Raw genomic sequence first — 15805 nt, 5'->3', positions numbered from 1 at the left:
ATCTGTGTTCTACTATGGTGATTTTAGTGTCTCCGCATACCGCAGCACGCGACATAGCTTTCAGGCGATAAGTACGGCCGTTTCAGAGAGAAGAGCGGCCAATGTGACGATCTGGCTTTAAGTTGATTCGATAACAAATGACGGACACGGACGGATTTCTCAGGTTTTTACAACATATGAACACTTTTCACATTCTCCCATGCTACTCGGCTGCTAGTCCTCCTTTCATGCAGAAACTTAAGGTCCTAGCTCATGTCCAAAGAACCAAAGCCAGCTAAAATGTCAATAATCGATACCTTAAACTTGAATTGTACTACTTCTCACTGGCTATCACATCAACTTAGAAGCTTCATCTCTGTTCTACTATGGTGCTTTTAGTGTCTCCGCATACTGCAGCACGCGACATAGCTTTGCAGACGATAAGTACAACCGTTTCAGAGAGAAGAGCGGCCAATGTGACGATCTGGCTTTAAGGCGATTCGATAACAAATGACGAAAACGGACGGATTTCTCATTTTTTTACTACATATGACCACTATTCACATTCTCCCATGCATCTCGGCTGCTAGTCCTCTTTTCATGCAGAATCATAAGGTCCTAGCTCATGTCCACGGCACAAAAGCCAGCTAAAAAGTCAATAATCGATACCTAAAACTTGAATTGTACTGCTTCTTACTGGCTATTACATCAACTTAGAAGCTTAATCTGTGTTCTACTATGGTGCTTTTAGTGTCTCCGCATACCGCAGCACGCGACATAGCTTTGCAGACGATAAGTACAACCGTTTCAGAGAGAAGAGCGGCCAATGTGACGATCTGGCTTTAAGTCGATTCGATAACAAATGACGAAAACGGACGGATTTCTCAGGTTTTTACTACATATGAACACTTTTCACATTGTCCCATGCAACTCGGCTGCTAGTCCTCCTTTCATGCAGAATCTTAAGGTCCTAGCTCATGGCCAAGGCACCAAAGCCAGCTAAAACGTCAATTATCGATACCTAATACTTGAATTGTACTACTTCTTACTGGCTATTACATCAACTTTGAAGTTTCATCTGTGTTCTACTATGGTGCTTTTAGTGTCTCCGCATACCGCAGCACACGACATAGCTTTGCAGACGATAAGTACAACCGTTTCAGAGAGAAGAGCGGCCAATGTGACGATCTGGCTTTAAGTCGATTCGATAACAAATGACGAAAACGGACGGATTTCTCAGGTTTTTACTACATATGAACACTTTTCACATTCTCCCATGCAACTCGGCTGCTAGTCCTCCTTTCATGCAGAATCTTAAGGTCCTAGCTCATGGCCAAGGCACCAAAGCCAGCTAAAACGTCAATTATCGATACCTAAAACTTGAATTGTACTACTTCTTACTGGCTATTACATCAACTTAGAAGCTTCGTCTGTGTTCTAGTATGGTGCTTTTAGTGTCTCTGCATACCGCAGCACGCGACATAGCTTTGCAGACGTTAAGTACAACCGTTTCAGAGAGAAGAGCGGCCAATGTGACGATCTGGCTTTAAGTCTATTCGATAACAAATGACGAAAACGGACGGATTTCTCAGGTTTTTACTACATATGAACATTTGTCACATACTCCCATGGAACGCGGCTCCTAGTCCTCCTTTCATGCAGAATCTTAATGTAATATCTCATTTCCAAGGCACCAAAGATAGCTAAAAAGTCTATAATCCATACCTAAAACTTGAATTGTACTACTTCTTACTTGCTATAACATCAACTCAGAAGCTTCATCTGTGTGTCCACTATGGTGCTTTTCGTGTCTCCGCATACCGCAGCACGCGACATAGCTTTGCAAACGATATGTACAACCGTTTCAGAGTGAGAAGCGGCCAATGTGACGATCTGGCTTTAAGTCGATTCGATAACAAATGACGAAAATGGACGGATTTCTCAGGTTTTTACTACATATGAACACTTTTCACATACTCCCGTGCAACTCGGCTGCTAGTCCTCCTTTCATGCAGAATCTTAAGGTCCTTGCTCATGACCAAGGCACCAAAGCCAGCTAAAAAGTCAATATTCGATACCTAAAACTTGATTTGTACTACTCCTTACTGGCTATTACATCAACTTAGAAGCTTCATCTGTGTTCTACTATGGTGCGTTTAGTGTCTCCGCATACCGCAGAAGGCGACATAGCTTTGCAGACGATAAGTACAACCGTTTCAGAGAGAAGAGCGGGCAATTTGACGATCTGGCTTCAAGTTGATTCGATAACAAATGACGAAAACGGACCGATTTCTCAGGTTTTTACTACATATGAACACTTTTCACATTCTCCTTTTCAACTCGGCTGCTAGTCCTCCTTTCATGCAGAATCTTAAGGACATAGCTCATGTCCAAGGCACCAAAGTCAGCTAAAAAGTCAATAATCGAAACCTAAGACTTGAATTGTACTACTTCTTACTGGCTATTACATCAACTTAGAAGCTTCATCTGTGTTCCACTATGGTGATTTTAGTGTCTCCGCATACCGCAGCACGCGACATAGCTTTGCAGTCGATAAGTACAACCGTTTCAGAGAGAAGAGGGGCCAATGTGACGATCTGGCTATAAATCGATTCGATAACAAATGACGAAAATGGACGGATTTCTCAGGTATTTACTACATATGAACACTTTTCACATACTCCCATGCAACGCGGCTGCTAGTCTTCCTTTCATGCAGAATCTTAAGGTCCTAGCTCATGTCCAAGGCACCAAAGCCAGCTAAAAAGTCAATAATCGATACCTAAAACTTGAATTGTACTACTTCTTACTGGCTATTACATCAACTTTGAAGATTCATCTGTGTTCTACTATGGTGCTTTTAGTGTCTCCGCATACCGCAGCACACGACATAGCTTTGCAGACGATAAGTACAACCGTTTCAGAGAGAAGAGCGGCCAATGTGACGATCTGGCTTTAAGTCGATTCGATAACAAATGACGAAAACGGACGGATTTCTCAGGTTTTTACTACATATGAACTCTTTTCACATTCTCCCATGCAACTCGGCTGCTATTCCTCCTTTCATGCAGAATCTTAAGGTCCTAGCTCATGGCCAAGGCACCAAAGCCAGCTAAAACGTCAATTATCGATACCTAAAACTTGAATTGTACTACTTCTTACTGGCTATTACATCAACTTAGAAGCTTCATCTGTGTTCTACTATGGTGCTTTTAGTGTCTCCGCATACCGCAGCACGCGACATAGCTTTGCAGACGATAAGTACAACTGTTTCAGAGAGAAGAGCGGCCAATGTGACGATCTGGCTTCAAGTCGATTCGATAACAAATGACGAAAACGGACGGATTTCTCAGGTTTTTACTACATATGAACACTTTTCACATTGTCCCATACAACTCGGCTGCTAGTCCTCCTTTCATGCAGAATCATAAGGTCCTAGCTCATGTCCAAGGCACCAAAGCCAGCAAAAAATTCAATAATCGATACGTAAATCTTGAATTGTACTACTTCTTACTGGCTATTACATCAACTTAGAAGCTTCATCTGTGTTCTACTATGGTGCTTTTAGTGTCTACGCATACCGCAGCACGCGACATAGCTTTTCAGACGATAAGTACAACCGTTTCAGAGAGAAAAGGCGGCCAATGTGACGATCCGGCTTAAAGTCGATTCCATAACAAATTACGAAAACGGACGGATTTCTCAGGTTTTTACTACATATGAACACTTTTCACATCCTCCCATGCAACTCGGCTGGTAGTCCTCCTTTCATGCAGAATCTTAAGATCCTAGCTCATGTCCAAGTCACCAAAGCCAGCTAAAAAGTCAATAATCTAAACCTAAAACTTGAATTGTACTACTTCTTAGTGGCTATTACATCAACTTAGAAGCTTCGTCTGTGTTCTAGTATGGTGCTTTTAGTGTCTCTGCATACCGCAGCACGCGACATAGCCTTGCAGACGTTAAGTACAACCGTTTCAGAGAGAAGAGCGGCCAATGTGACGATCTGGCTTTAAGTCTATTCGATAACAAATGACGAAAACGGACGGATTTCTCAGGTTTTTACTACATATGAACACTTGTCACATACTCCCATGAAACGCGGCTCCTAGTCCTCCTTTCATGCAGAATCTTAATGTCCTATCTCATTTCCAAGGCACCAAAGATAGCTAAAAAGTCAATAATCCATACCTAAAACTTGAATTGTACTACTTCTTACTTGCTATTACATCAACTTAGAAGCTTCATCTGTGTCTCCACTATGGTGCTTTTCGTGTCTCCGCATACCGCAGCACGCGACATAGCTTTGCAAACGATAAGTACAACCGTTTCAGAGAGAAGAGCGGCCAATGTGACGATCTGGCTTCAAGTCCATTCGATAACAAATGACGAAAACGGACGGATTTTTCAGGTTTTTACTACATATGAACACTTTTCACATTCTCCCATGCAACTCGGCTGCTAGTCCTCCTTTCATGCAGAATCTTAAGGTCCTAGCTCATGGCCAAGGCACCAAAGCCAGCTAAAAATTCAATATTCGATACCTAAAACTTGAATTGTACTACTCCTTACTGGCTATTACATCAACTTAGAAGCTTCATCTGTGTTCTACTATGGTGCTTTTAGTGTCTCCGCATACCGCAGCACGCGACATAGCTTTGCAGACGATAAGTACAACCGTTTCAGAGAGAAGAGCGGGCAATGTGACGATCTGGCTTTAAGTCGATTCGATAACAAATGACGAAAATGGACGGATTTCTCAGGTTTTTACTACATATGAACACTTTTCACATACTCCCGTGCAACTCGGCTGCTAGTCCTCCTTTCATGCACAATCGTAAGGTCCTAGCTCATGTCCAAGGCACCAAAGCCAGCAAAAAAGCCAATAATCGATACCTAAGTCTTGAATTGTACTACTTCTTACTGGCTATTACATCAACTTTGAAGCTTCATCTGTGTTCTACTATGGTGCTTTTAGTGTCTCCGCATACCGCAGCACGCGACATAGCTTTGCAGACGATAAGTACAACCGTTTCAGAGAGAAGAGCGGCCAATGTGACGATCTGGCTTTAAGTCCATTCGATAACAATGGCGAAAACGGGCGGATTTCTCAGGTTTTTACTACATATGAACACTTTTCACATTCTCCCATTCAACTCGGCTGCTAGTCCTCCTTTCATGCAGAATCTTAATGTCCTAGCTCATGTCCAAGTCATCAAAGCCAGCTAAAAAGTCAATATTCGATACCTAAAACTTGAATAGTACTACTCCTTACTGGCTATTACATCAAATTAGAAGCTTCATCTGTGTTCTACTATGGTGATTTTAGTGTCTCCGCATACCGCAGCACGCGACATAGCTTTCAGGCGATAAGTACGGCCGTTTCAGAGAGAAGAGCGGCCAATGTGACGATCTGGCTTTAAGTTGATTCGATAACAAATGACGGACACGGACGGATTTCTCAGGTTTTTACAACATATGAACACTTTTCACATTCTCCCATGCTACTCGGCTGCTAGTCCTCCTTTCATGCAGAAACGTAAGGTCCTAGCTCATGTCCAAAGAACCAAAGCCAGCTAAAATGTCAATAATTGATACCTTAAACTTGAATTGTACTACTTCTTACTGGCTATTACATCAACTTAGAAGCTTAATCTGTGTTCTACTATGGTGCTTTTAGTGTCTCCGCATACCGCAGCACGCGACATAGCTTTGCAGACGATAAGTACAACCGTTTCAGAGAGAAGAGCGGCCAATGTGACGATCTGGCTTTAAGTCGATTCGATAACAAATGACGAAAACGGACGGATTTCTCAGGTTTTTACTACATATGAACACTTTTCACATTCTCCGATGCAACTCGGCTGCTAGTCCTCCTTTCATGCAGAATCTTAAGGTCCTAGCTCATGGCCAAGGCACCAAAGCCAGCTAAAACGTCAATTATCGATACCTAATACTTGAATTGTACTACTTCTTACTGGCTATTACGTCAACTTTGAAGTTTCATCTGTGTTCTACTATGGTGCTTTTAGTGTCTCCGCATACCGCAGCACACGACATAGCTTTGCAGACGATAAGTACAACCGTTTCAGAGAGAAGAGCGGCCAATGTGACGATCTGGCTTTAAGTCGATTCGATAACAAATGACGAAAACGGACGGATTTCTCAGGTTTTTACTACATATGAACACTTTTCACATTCTCCCATGCAACTCGGCTGCTAGTCCTCCTTTCATGCAGAATCTTAAGGTCCTAGCTCATGGCCAAGGCACCAAAGCCAGCTAAAACGTCAATTATCGATACCTAAAACTTGAATTGTACTACTTCTTACTGGCTATTACATCAACTTAGAAGCTTCGTCTGTGTTCTAGTATGGTGCTTTTAGTGTCTCTGCATACCGCAGCACGCGACATAGCTTTGCAGACGTTAAGTACAACCGTTTCAGAGAGAAGAGCGGCCAATGTGACGATCTGGCTTTAAGTCTATTCGATAACAAATGACGAAAACGGACGGATTTCTCAGGTTTTTACTACATATGAACATTTGTCACATACTCCCATGGAACGCGACTCCTAGTCCTCCTTTCATGCAGAATCTTAATGTAATATCTCATTTCCAAGGCACCAAAGATAGCTAAAAAGTCTATAATCCATACCTAAAACTTGAATTGTACTACTTCTTACTTGCTATAACATCAACTCAGAAGCTTCATCTGTGTGTCCACTATGGTGCTTTTCGTGTCTCCGCATACCGCAGCACGCGACATAGCTTTGCAAACGATATGTACAACCGTTTCAGAGAGAGAAGCGGCCAATGTGACGATCTGGCTTTAAGTCGATTCGATAACAAATGACGAAAATGGACGGATTTCTCAGGTTTTTACTACATATGAACACTTTTCACATACTCCCGTGCAACTCGGCAGCTAGTCCTCCTTTCATGCAGAATCTTAAGGTCCTTGCTCATGACCAAGGCACCAAAGCCAGCTAAAAAGTCAATATTCGATACCTAAAACTTGAATTGTACTACTCCTTACTGGCTATTACATCAACTTAGAAGCTTCATCTGTGTTCTACTATGGTGCGTTTAGTGTCTCTGCATACCGCAGAAGGCGACATAGCTTTGCAGACGATAAGTACAACCGTTTCAGAGAGAAGAGTGGGCAATGTGACGATCTGGCTTCAAGTTGATTCGATAACAAATGACGAAAACGGACCGATTTCTCAGGTTTTTACTACATATGAACACTTTTCACATTCTCCCTTTCAACTCGGCTGCTAGTCCTCCTTTCATGCAGAATCTTAAGGACATAGCCCATGTCCAAGGCACCAAAGTCAGCTAAAAAGTCAATAATCGAAACCTAAGACTTGAATTGTACTACTTCTTACTGGCTATTACATCAACTTAGAAGCTTCATCTGTGTTCCACTATGGTGATTTTAGTGTCTCCGCATACCGCAGCACGCGACATAGCTTTGCAGTCGATAAGTACAACCGTTTCAGAGAGAAGAGGGGCCAATGTGACGATCTGGCTATAAGTCGATTCGATAACAAATGACGAAAATGGACGGATTTCTCAGGTATTTACTACATATGAACACTTTTCACATACTCCCATGCAACGCGGCTGCTAGTCTTCCTTTCATGCAGAATCTTAAGGTCCTAGCTCATGTCCAAGGCACCAAAGCCAGCTAAAACGTCAATTATCGATACCTAAAACTTGAATTGTACTACTTCTTACTGGCTATTACATCAACTTAGAAGCTTCATCTGTGTTCTACTATGGTGCTTTTAGTGTCTCCGCATACCGCAGCACGCGACATAGCTTTGCAGACGATAAGTACAACTGTTTCAGAGAGAAGAGCGGCCAATGTGACGATCTGGCTTCAAGTCGATTCGATAACAAATGACGAAAACGGACGGATTTCTCAGGTTTTTACTACATATGAACACTTTTCACATTGTCCCATACAACTCGGCTGCTAGTCCTCCTTTCATGCAGAATCATAAGGTCCTAGCTCATGTCCAAGGCACCAAAGCCAGCAAAAAATTCAATAATCGATACGTAAATCTTGAATTGTACTACTTCTTACTGGCTATTACATCAACTTAGAAGCTTCATCTGTGTTCTACTATGGTGCTTTTAGTGTCTACGCATACCGCAGCACGCGACATAGCTTTTCAGACGATAAGTACAACCGTTTCAGAGAGAAAAGGCGGCCAATGTGACGATCCGGCTTAAAGTCGATTCCATAACAAATTACGAAAACGGACGGATTTCTCAGGTTTTTACTACATATGAACACTTTTCACATCCTCCCATGCAACTCGGCTGGTAGTCCTCCTTTCATGCAGAATCTTAACATCCTAGCTCATGTCCAAGTCACCAAAGCCAGCTAAAAAGTCAATAATCTAAACCTAAAACTTGAATTGTACTACTTCTTACTGGCTATTACATTAACTTAGAAGCTTCGTCTGTGTTCTAGTATGGTGCTTTTAGTGTCTCTGCATACCGCAGCACGCGACATAGCCTTGCAGACGTTAAGTACAACCGTTTCAGAGAGAAGAGCGGCCAATGTGACGATCTGGCTTTAAGTCTATTCGATAACAAATGACGAAAACGGACGGATTTCTCAGGTTTTTACTACATATGAACACTTGTCACATACTTCCATGAAACGCGGCTCCTAGTCCTCCTTTCATGCAGAATCTTAATGTCCTATCTCATTTCCAAGGCACCAAAGATAGCTAAAAAGTCAATAATCCATACCTAAAACTTGAATTGTACTACTTCTTACTTGCTATTACATCAACTTAGAAGCTTCATCTGTGTCTCCACTGTGGTGCTTTTCGTGTCTCCGCATACCGCAGCACGCGACATAGCTTTGCAAACGATAAGTACAACCGTTTCAGAGAGAAGAGCGGCCAATGTGACGATCTGGCTTCAAGTCCATTCGATAACAAATGACGAAAACGGACGGATTTTTCAGGTTTTTACTACATATGAACACTTTTCACATTCTCCCATGCAACTCGGCTGCTAGTCCTCCTTTCATGCAGAATCATAAGGTCCTAGCTCATGTCCAAGGCACCAAAGCCAGCTAAAAATTCAATATTCGATACCTAAAACTTGAATTGTACTACTCCTTACTGGCTATTACATCAACTTAGAAGCTTCATCTGTGTTCTACTATGGTGCTTTTAGTGTCTCCGCATACCGCAGCACGCGACATAGCTTTGCAGACGATAAGTACAACCGTTTCAGAGAGAAGAGCGGGCAATGTGACGATCTGGCTTTAAGTCGATTCGATAACAAATGACGAAAATGGACGGATTTCTCAGGTTTTTACTACATATGAACACTTTTCACATACTCCCGTGCAACTCGGCTGCTAGTCCTCCTTTCGTGCACAATCGTAAGGTCCTAGCTCATGTCCAAGGCACCAAAGCCAGCAAAAAAGCCAATAATCGATACCTAAGTCTTGAATTGTACTACTTCTTACTGGCTATTACATCAACTTTGAAGCTTCATCTGTGTTCTACTATGGTGCTTTTAGTGTCTCCGCATACCGCAGCACGCGACATAGCTTTGCAGACGATAAGTACAACCGTTTCAGAGAGAAGAGCGGCCAATGTGACGATCTGGCTTTAAGTCCATTCGATAACAATGGCGAAAACAGGCGGATTTCTCAGGTTTTTACTACATATGAACACTTTTCACATTCTCCCATTCAACTCGGCTGCTAGTCCTCCTTTCATGCAGAATCTTAAGGTCCTAGCTCATGTCCAAAGAACCAAAGCCAGCTAAAATGTCAATAATCGATACCGTAAACTTGAATTGTACTACTTCTCACTGGCTATCACATCAACTTAGAAGCTTCATCTCTGTTCTACTATGGTGCTTTTAGTGTCTCCGCATACTGCAGCACGCGACATAGCTTTGCAGACGATCAGTACAACCGTTTCAGAGAGAAGAGCGGCCAATGTGACGAACTGGCTTTAAGGCGATTCGATAACAAATGACGAAAACGGACGGATTTCTCATTTTTTTACTACATATGACCACTATTCACATTCTCCCATGCATCTCGGCTGCTAGTCCTCTCTTCATGCAGAATCATAAGGTCCTAGCTCATGTCCAAGGCACAAAAGCCAGCTAAAAAGTCAATAATCGATACCTAAAACTTGAATTGTACTGCTTCTTACTGGCTATTACATCAACTTAGAAGCTTAATCTGTGTTCTACTATGGTGCTTTTAGTGTCTCCGCATACCGCAGCACGCGACATAGCTTTGCAGACGATAAGTACAACCGTTTCAGAGAGAAGAGCGGCCAATGTGACGATCTGGCTTTAAGTCTATTCGATAACAAATGACGAAAACGGACGGATTTCTCAGGTTTTTACTACATATGAACACTTTTCACATTGTCCCATGCAACTCGGCTGCTAGTCCTCCTTTCATGCAGAATCTTAAGGTCCTAGCTCATGGCCAAGGCACCAAAGCCAGCTAAAACGTCAATTATCGATACCTAATACTTGAATTGTACTACTTCTTACTGGCTATTACATCAACTTTGAAGTTTCATCTGTGTTCTACTATGGTGCTTTTAGTGTCTCCGCATACCGCAGCACACGACATAGCTTTGCAGACGATAAGTACAACCGTTTCAGAGAGAAGAGCGGCCAATGTGACGATCTGGCTTTAAGTCGATTCGATAACAAATGACGAAAACGGACGGATTTCTCAGGTTTTTACTACATATGAACACTTTTCACATTCTCCCATGCAACTCGGCTGCTAGTCCTCCTTTCATGCAGAATCTTAAGGTCCTAGCTCATGTCCAAGGCATCAAAGCCAGCTAAAAAGTCAATATTCGATACCTAATACTTGAATAGTACTACTCCTTACTGGCTATTACATCAAATTAGAAGCTTCATCTGTGTTCTACTATGGTGCTTTTAGTGTCTCCGCATACCGCAGCACGCGACATAGCTTTCAGGCGATAAGTACAACCGTTTCAGAGAGAAGAGCGGCCAATGTGACGATCTGGCTTTAAGTCGATTCGATAACAAATGACGGAAACGGACGGATTTCTCAGGTTTTTACAACATATGAACACTTTTCACATTCTCCCATGCTACTCGGCTGCTAGTCCTCCTTTCATGCAGAAACTTAAGGTCCTAGCTCATGTCCAAAGAACCAAAGCCAGCTAAAATGTCAATAATCGATACCTTAAACTTGAATTGTACTACTTCTCACTGGCTATCACATCAACTTAGAAGCTTCATCTCTGTTCTACTATGGTGCTTTTAGTGTCTCCGCATACTGCAGCACGCGACATAGCTTTGCAGACGATCAGTACAACCGTTTCAGAGAGAAGAGCGGCCAATGTGACGATCTGGCTTTAAGGCGATTCGATAACAAATGACGAAAACGGACGGATTTCTCATTTTTTTACTACATATGACCACTATTCACATTCTCCCATGCATCTCGGCTGCTAGTCCTCTTTTCATGCAGAATCATAAGGTCCTAGCTCATGTCCAAGGCACAAAAGCCAGCTAAAAAGTCAATAATCGATACCTAAAACTTGAATTGTACTGCTTCTTACTGGCTATTACATCAACTTAGAAGCTTAATCTGTGTTCTACTATGGTGCTTTTAGTGTCTCCGCATACCGCAGCACGCGACATAGCTTTGCAGACGATAAGAACAACCGTTTCAGAGAGAAGAGCGGCCAATGTGACGATATGGCTTTAAGTCTATTCGATAACAAATGACGAAAACGGACGGATTTCTCAGGTTTTTACTACATATGAACACTTTTCACATTGTCCCATGCAACTCGGCTGCTAGTCCTCCTTTCATGCAGAATCTTAAGGTCCTAGCTCATGGCCAAGGCACCAAAGCCAGCTAAAACGTCAATTATCGATACCTAATACTTGAATTGTACTACTTCTTACTGGCTATTACATCAACTTTGAAGTTTCATCTGTGTTCTACTATGGTGCTTTTAGTGTCTCCGCATACCGCAGCACACGACATAGCTTTGCAGACGATAAGTACAACCGTTTCAGAGAGAAGAGCGGCCAATGTGACGATCTGGCTTTAAGTCGATTCGATAACAAATGACGAAAACGGACGGATTTCTCAGGTTTTTACTACATATGAACACTTTTCACATTCTCCCATGCAACTCGGCTGCTAGTCCTCCTTTCATGCAGAATCTTAAGGTCCTAGCTCATGTCCAAGGCATCAAAGCCAGCTAAAAAGTCAATATTCGATACCTAATACTTGAATAGTACTACTCCTTACTGGCTATTACATCAAATTAGAAGCTTCATCTGTGTTCTACTATGGTGATTTTAGTGTCTCCGCATACCGCAGCACGCGACATAGCTTTCAGGCGATAAGTACAACCGTTTCAGAGAGAAGAGCGGCCAATGTGACGATCTGGCTTTAAGTCGATTCGATAACAAATGACGGAAACGGACGGATTTCTCAGGTTTTTACAACATATGAACACTTTTCACATTCTCCCATGCTACTCGGCTGCTAGTCCTCCTTTCATGCAGAAACTTAAGGTCCTAGCTCATGTCCAAAGAACCAAAGCCAGCTGAAATGTCAATAATCGATACCTTAAACTTGAATTGTACTACTTCTCACTGGCTATCACATCAACTTAGAAGCTTCATCTCTGTTCTACTATGGTGCTTTTAGTGTCTCCGCATACTGCAGCACGCGACATAGCTTTGCAGACGATCAGTACAACCGTTTCAGAGAGAAGAGCGGCCAATGTGACGATCTGGCTTTAAGGCGATTCGATAACAAATGACGAAAACGGACGGATTTCTCATTTTTTTACTACATATGACCACTATTCACATTCTCCCATGCATCTCGGCTGCTAGTCCTCTTTTCATGCAGAATCATAAGGTCCTAGCTCATGTCCAAGGCACAAAAGCCAGCTAAAAAGTCAATAATCGATACCTAAAACTTGAATTGTACTGCTTCTTACTGGCTATTACATCAACTTAGAAGCTTAATCTGTGTTCTACTATGGTGCTTTTATTGTCTCCGCATACCGCAGCACGCGACATAGCTTTGCAGACGATAAGTACAACCGTTTCAGAGAGAAGAGCGGCCAATGTGACGATCTGGCTTTAAGTCGATTCGATAACAAATGACGAAAACGGACGGATTTCTCAGGTTTTTACTACATATGAACACTTTTCACATTCTCCCATGCAACTCGGCTGCTAGTCCTCCTTTCATGCAGAATCTTAAGGTCCTAGCTCATGGCCAAGGCACCAAAGCCAGCTAAAACCTCAATTATCGATACCTAATACTTGAATTGTACTACTTCTTACTGGCTATTACATCAACTTTGAAGTTTCATCTGTGTTCTACTATGGTGCTTTTAGTGTCTCCGCATACCGCAGCACACGACATAGCTTTGCAGACGATAAGTACAACCGTTTCAGAGAGAAGAGCGGCCAATGTGACGATCTGGCTTTAAGTCGATTCGATAACAAATGACGAAAACGGACGGATTTCTCAGGTTTTTACTACATATGAACACTTTTCACATTCTCCCATGCAACTCGGCTGCTAGTCCTCCTTTCATGCAGAATCTTAAGGTCCTAGCTCATGGCCAAGGCACAAAAGCCAGCTAAAAAGTCAATAATCGATACCTAAAACTTGAATTGTACTGCTTCTTACTGGCTATTACATCAACTTAGAAGCTTAATCTGTGTTCTACTATGGTGCTTTTAGTGTCTCCGCATACCGCAGCACGCGACATAGCTTTGCAAACGATATGTACAACCGTTTCAGAGAGAGAAGCGGCCAATGTGACGATCTGGCTTCAAGTCCATTCGATAACAAATGACGAAAACGGACGGATTTTTCAGGTTTTTACTACATATGTACACTTTTCACATTCTCCCATGCAACTCGGCTGCTAGTCCTCCTTTCATGCAGAATCTTAAGGTCCTAGCTCATGTCCAAGGCACCAAAGCTAGCTAAAAAGTCAATAATCGATACCTAATACTTGAATTGTACTACTTCTTACTGGCTATTACATCAACTTTGAAGTTTCATCTGTGTTCTACTATGGTGCTTTTAGTGTCTCCGCATACCGCAGCACACGACATAGCTTTGCAGACGATAAGTACAACCGTTTCAGAGAGAAGAGCGGCCAATGTGACGATCTGGCTTTAAGTCGATTCGATAACAAATGACGAAAATGGACGGATTTCTCAGGTTTTTACTACATATGAACATTTGTCACATACTCCCATGAAACGCGGCTCCTAGTCCTCCTTTCATGCAGAATCTTAATGTAATATCTCATTTCCAAGGCACCAAAGATAGCTAAAAAGTCTATAATCCATACTTAAACTTGAATTGTACTACTTCTTACTTGCTATAACATCAACTCAGAAGCTTCATCTGTGTGTCCACTATGGTGCTTTTCGTGTCTCCGCATACCGCAGCACGCGAAATAGCTTTGCAAACGATATGTACAACCGTTTCAGAGAGAGAAGCGGCCAATGTGACGATCTGGCTTCAAGTCCATTCGATAACAAATGACGAAAACGGACGGATTTTTCAGGTTTTTACTACATATGTACACTTTTCACATTCTCCCATGCAACTCGGCTGCTAGTCCTCCTTTCATGCAGAATCTTAAGGTCCTAGCTCATGTCCAAGGCACCAAAGCCAGCTAAAAATTCAATATTCGATACCTAAAACTTGAATTGTACTACTCCTTACTGGCTATTACATAAACTTAGAAGCTTCATCTGTGTTCTACTATGGTGCTTTTAGTGTCTCCGCATACCGCAGCACGCGACATAGCTTTGCAGACGATAAGTACAACCGTTTCAGAGAGAAGAGCGGCCAATGTGACGATCTGGCTTTAAGTCGATTCGATAACAAATGACGAAAATGGACGGATTTCTCAGGTTTTTACTACATATGAACACTTTTCACATACTCCCGTGCAACTCGGCTGCTAGTCCTCCTTTCATGCAGAATCTTAAGGTCCTTGCTCATGACCAAGGCACCAAAGCCAGCTAAAAAGTCAATATTCGATACCTAAAACTTGAATTGTACTACTCCTTACTGGCTATTACATCAACTTAGAAGCTTCATCTGTGTTCTACTATGGTGCGTTTAGTGTCTCCGCATACCGCAGAAGGCGACATAGCTTTGCAGACGATAAGTACAACCGTTTCAGAGAGAAGAGCGGGCAATGTGACGATCTGGCTTCAAGTTGATTCGATAACAAATGACGAAAACGGACGGATTTCTCAGGTTTTTACTACATATGAACACTTTTCACATTCTCCCTTTCAACTCGGCTGCTAGTCCTCGTTTCATGCAGAATCTTAAGGACATAGCTCATGTCCAAGGCACCAAAGTCAGCTAAAAAGTCAATAATCGAAACCTAAGAGTTGAATTGTACTACTTCTTACTGGCTATTACATCAACTTAGAAGCTTCATCTGTGTTCCACTATGGTGATTTTAGTGTCTCCGCATACCGCAGCACGCGACATAGCTTTGCAGTCGATAAGTACAACCGTTTCAGAGAGAAGAGGGGCCCATGTAACGATCTGGCTATAAGTCGATTCGATAACAAATGACGAAAATGGACGGATTTCTCAGGTATTTACTACATATGAACACTTTTCACATACTCCCATGCAACGCGGCTGCTAGTCTTCCTTTCATGCAGAATCTTAAGGTCCTAGCTCATGTCCAAGGCACCAAAGCCAGCTAAAAAGTCAATAATCGATACCTAAAACTTGAATTGTACTA

Source organism: Schistocerca gregaria, unplaced genomic scaffold (assembly GCF_023897955.1).
Source record: "Schistocerca gregaria isolate iqSchGreg1 unplaced genomic scaffold, iqSchGreg1.2 ptg000198l, whole genome shotgun sequence".
NCBI lineage: Eukaryota > Metazoa > Arthropoda > Insecta > Orthoptera > Acrididae > Schistocerca > Schistocerca gregaria.
The sequence above is the reverse complement of the archived record's forward strand: the minus strand, read 5'-3'. Positions refer to the sequence as shown.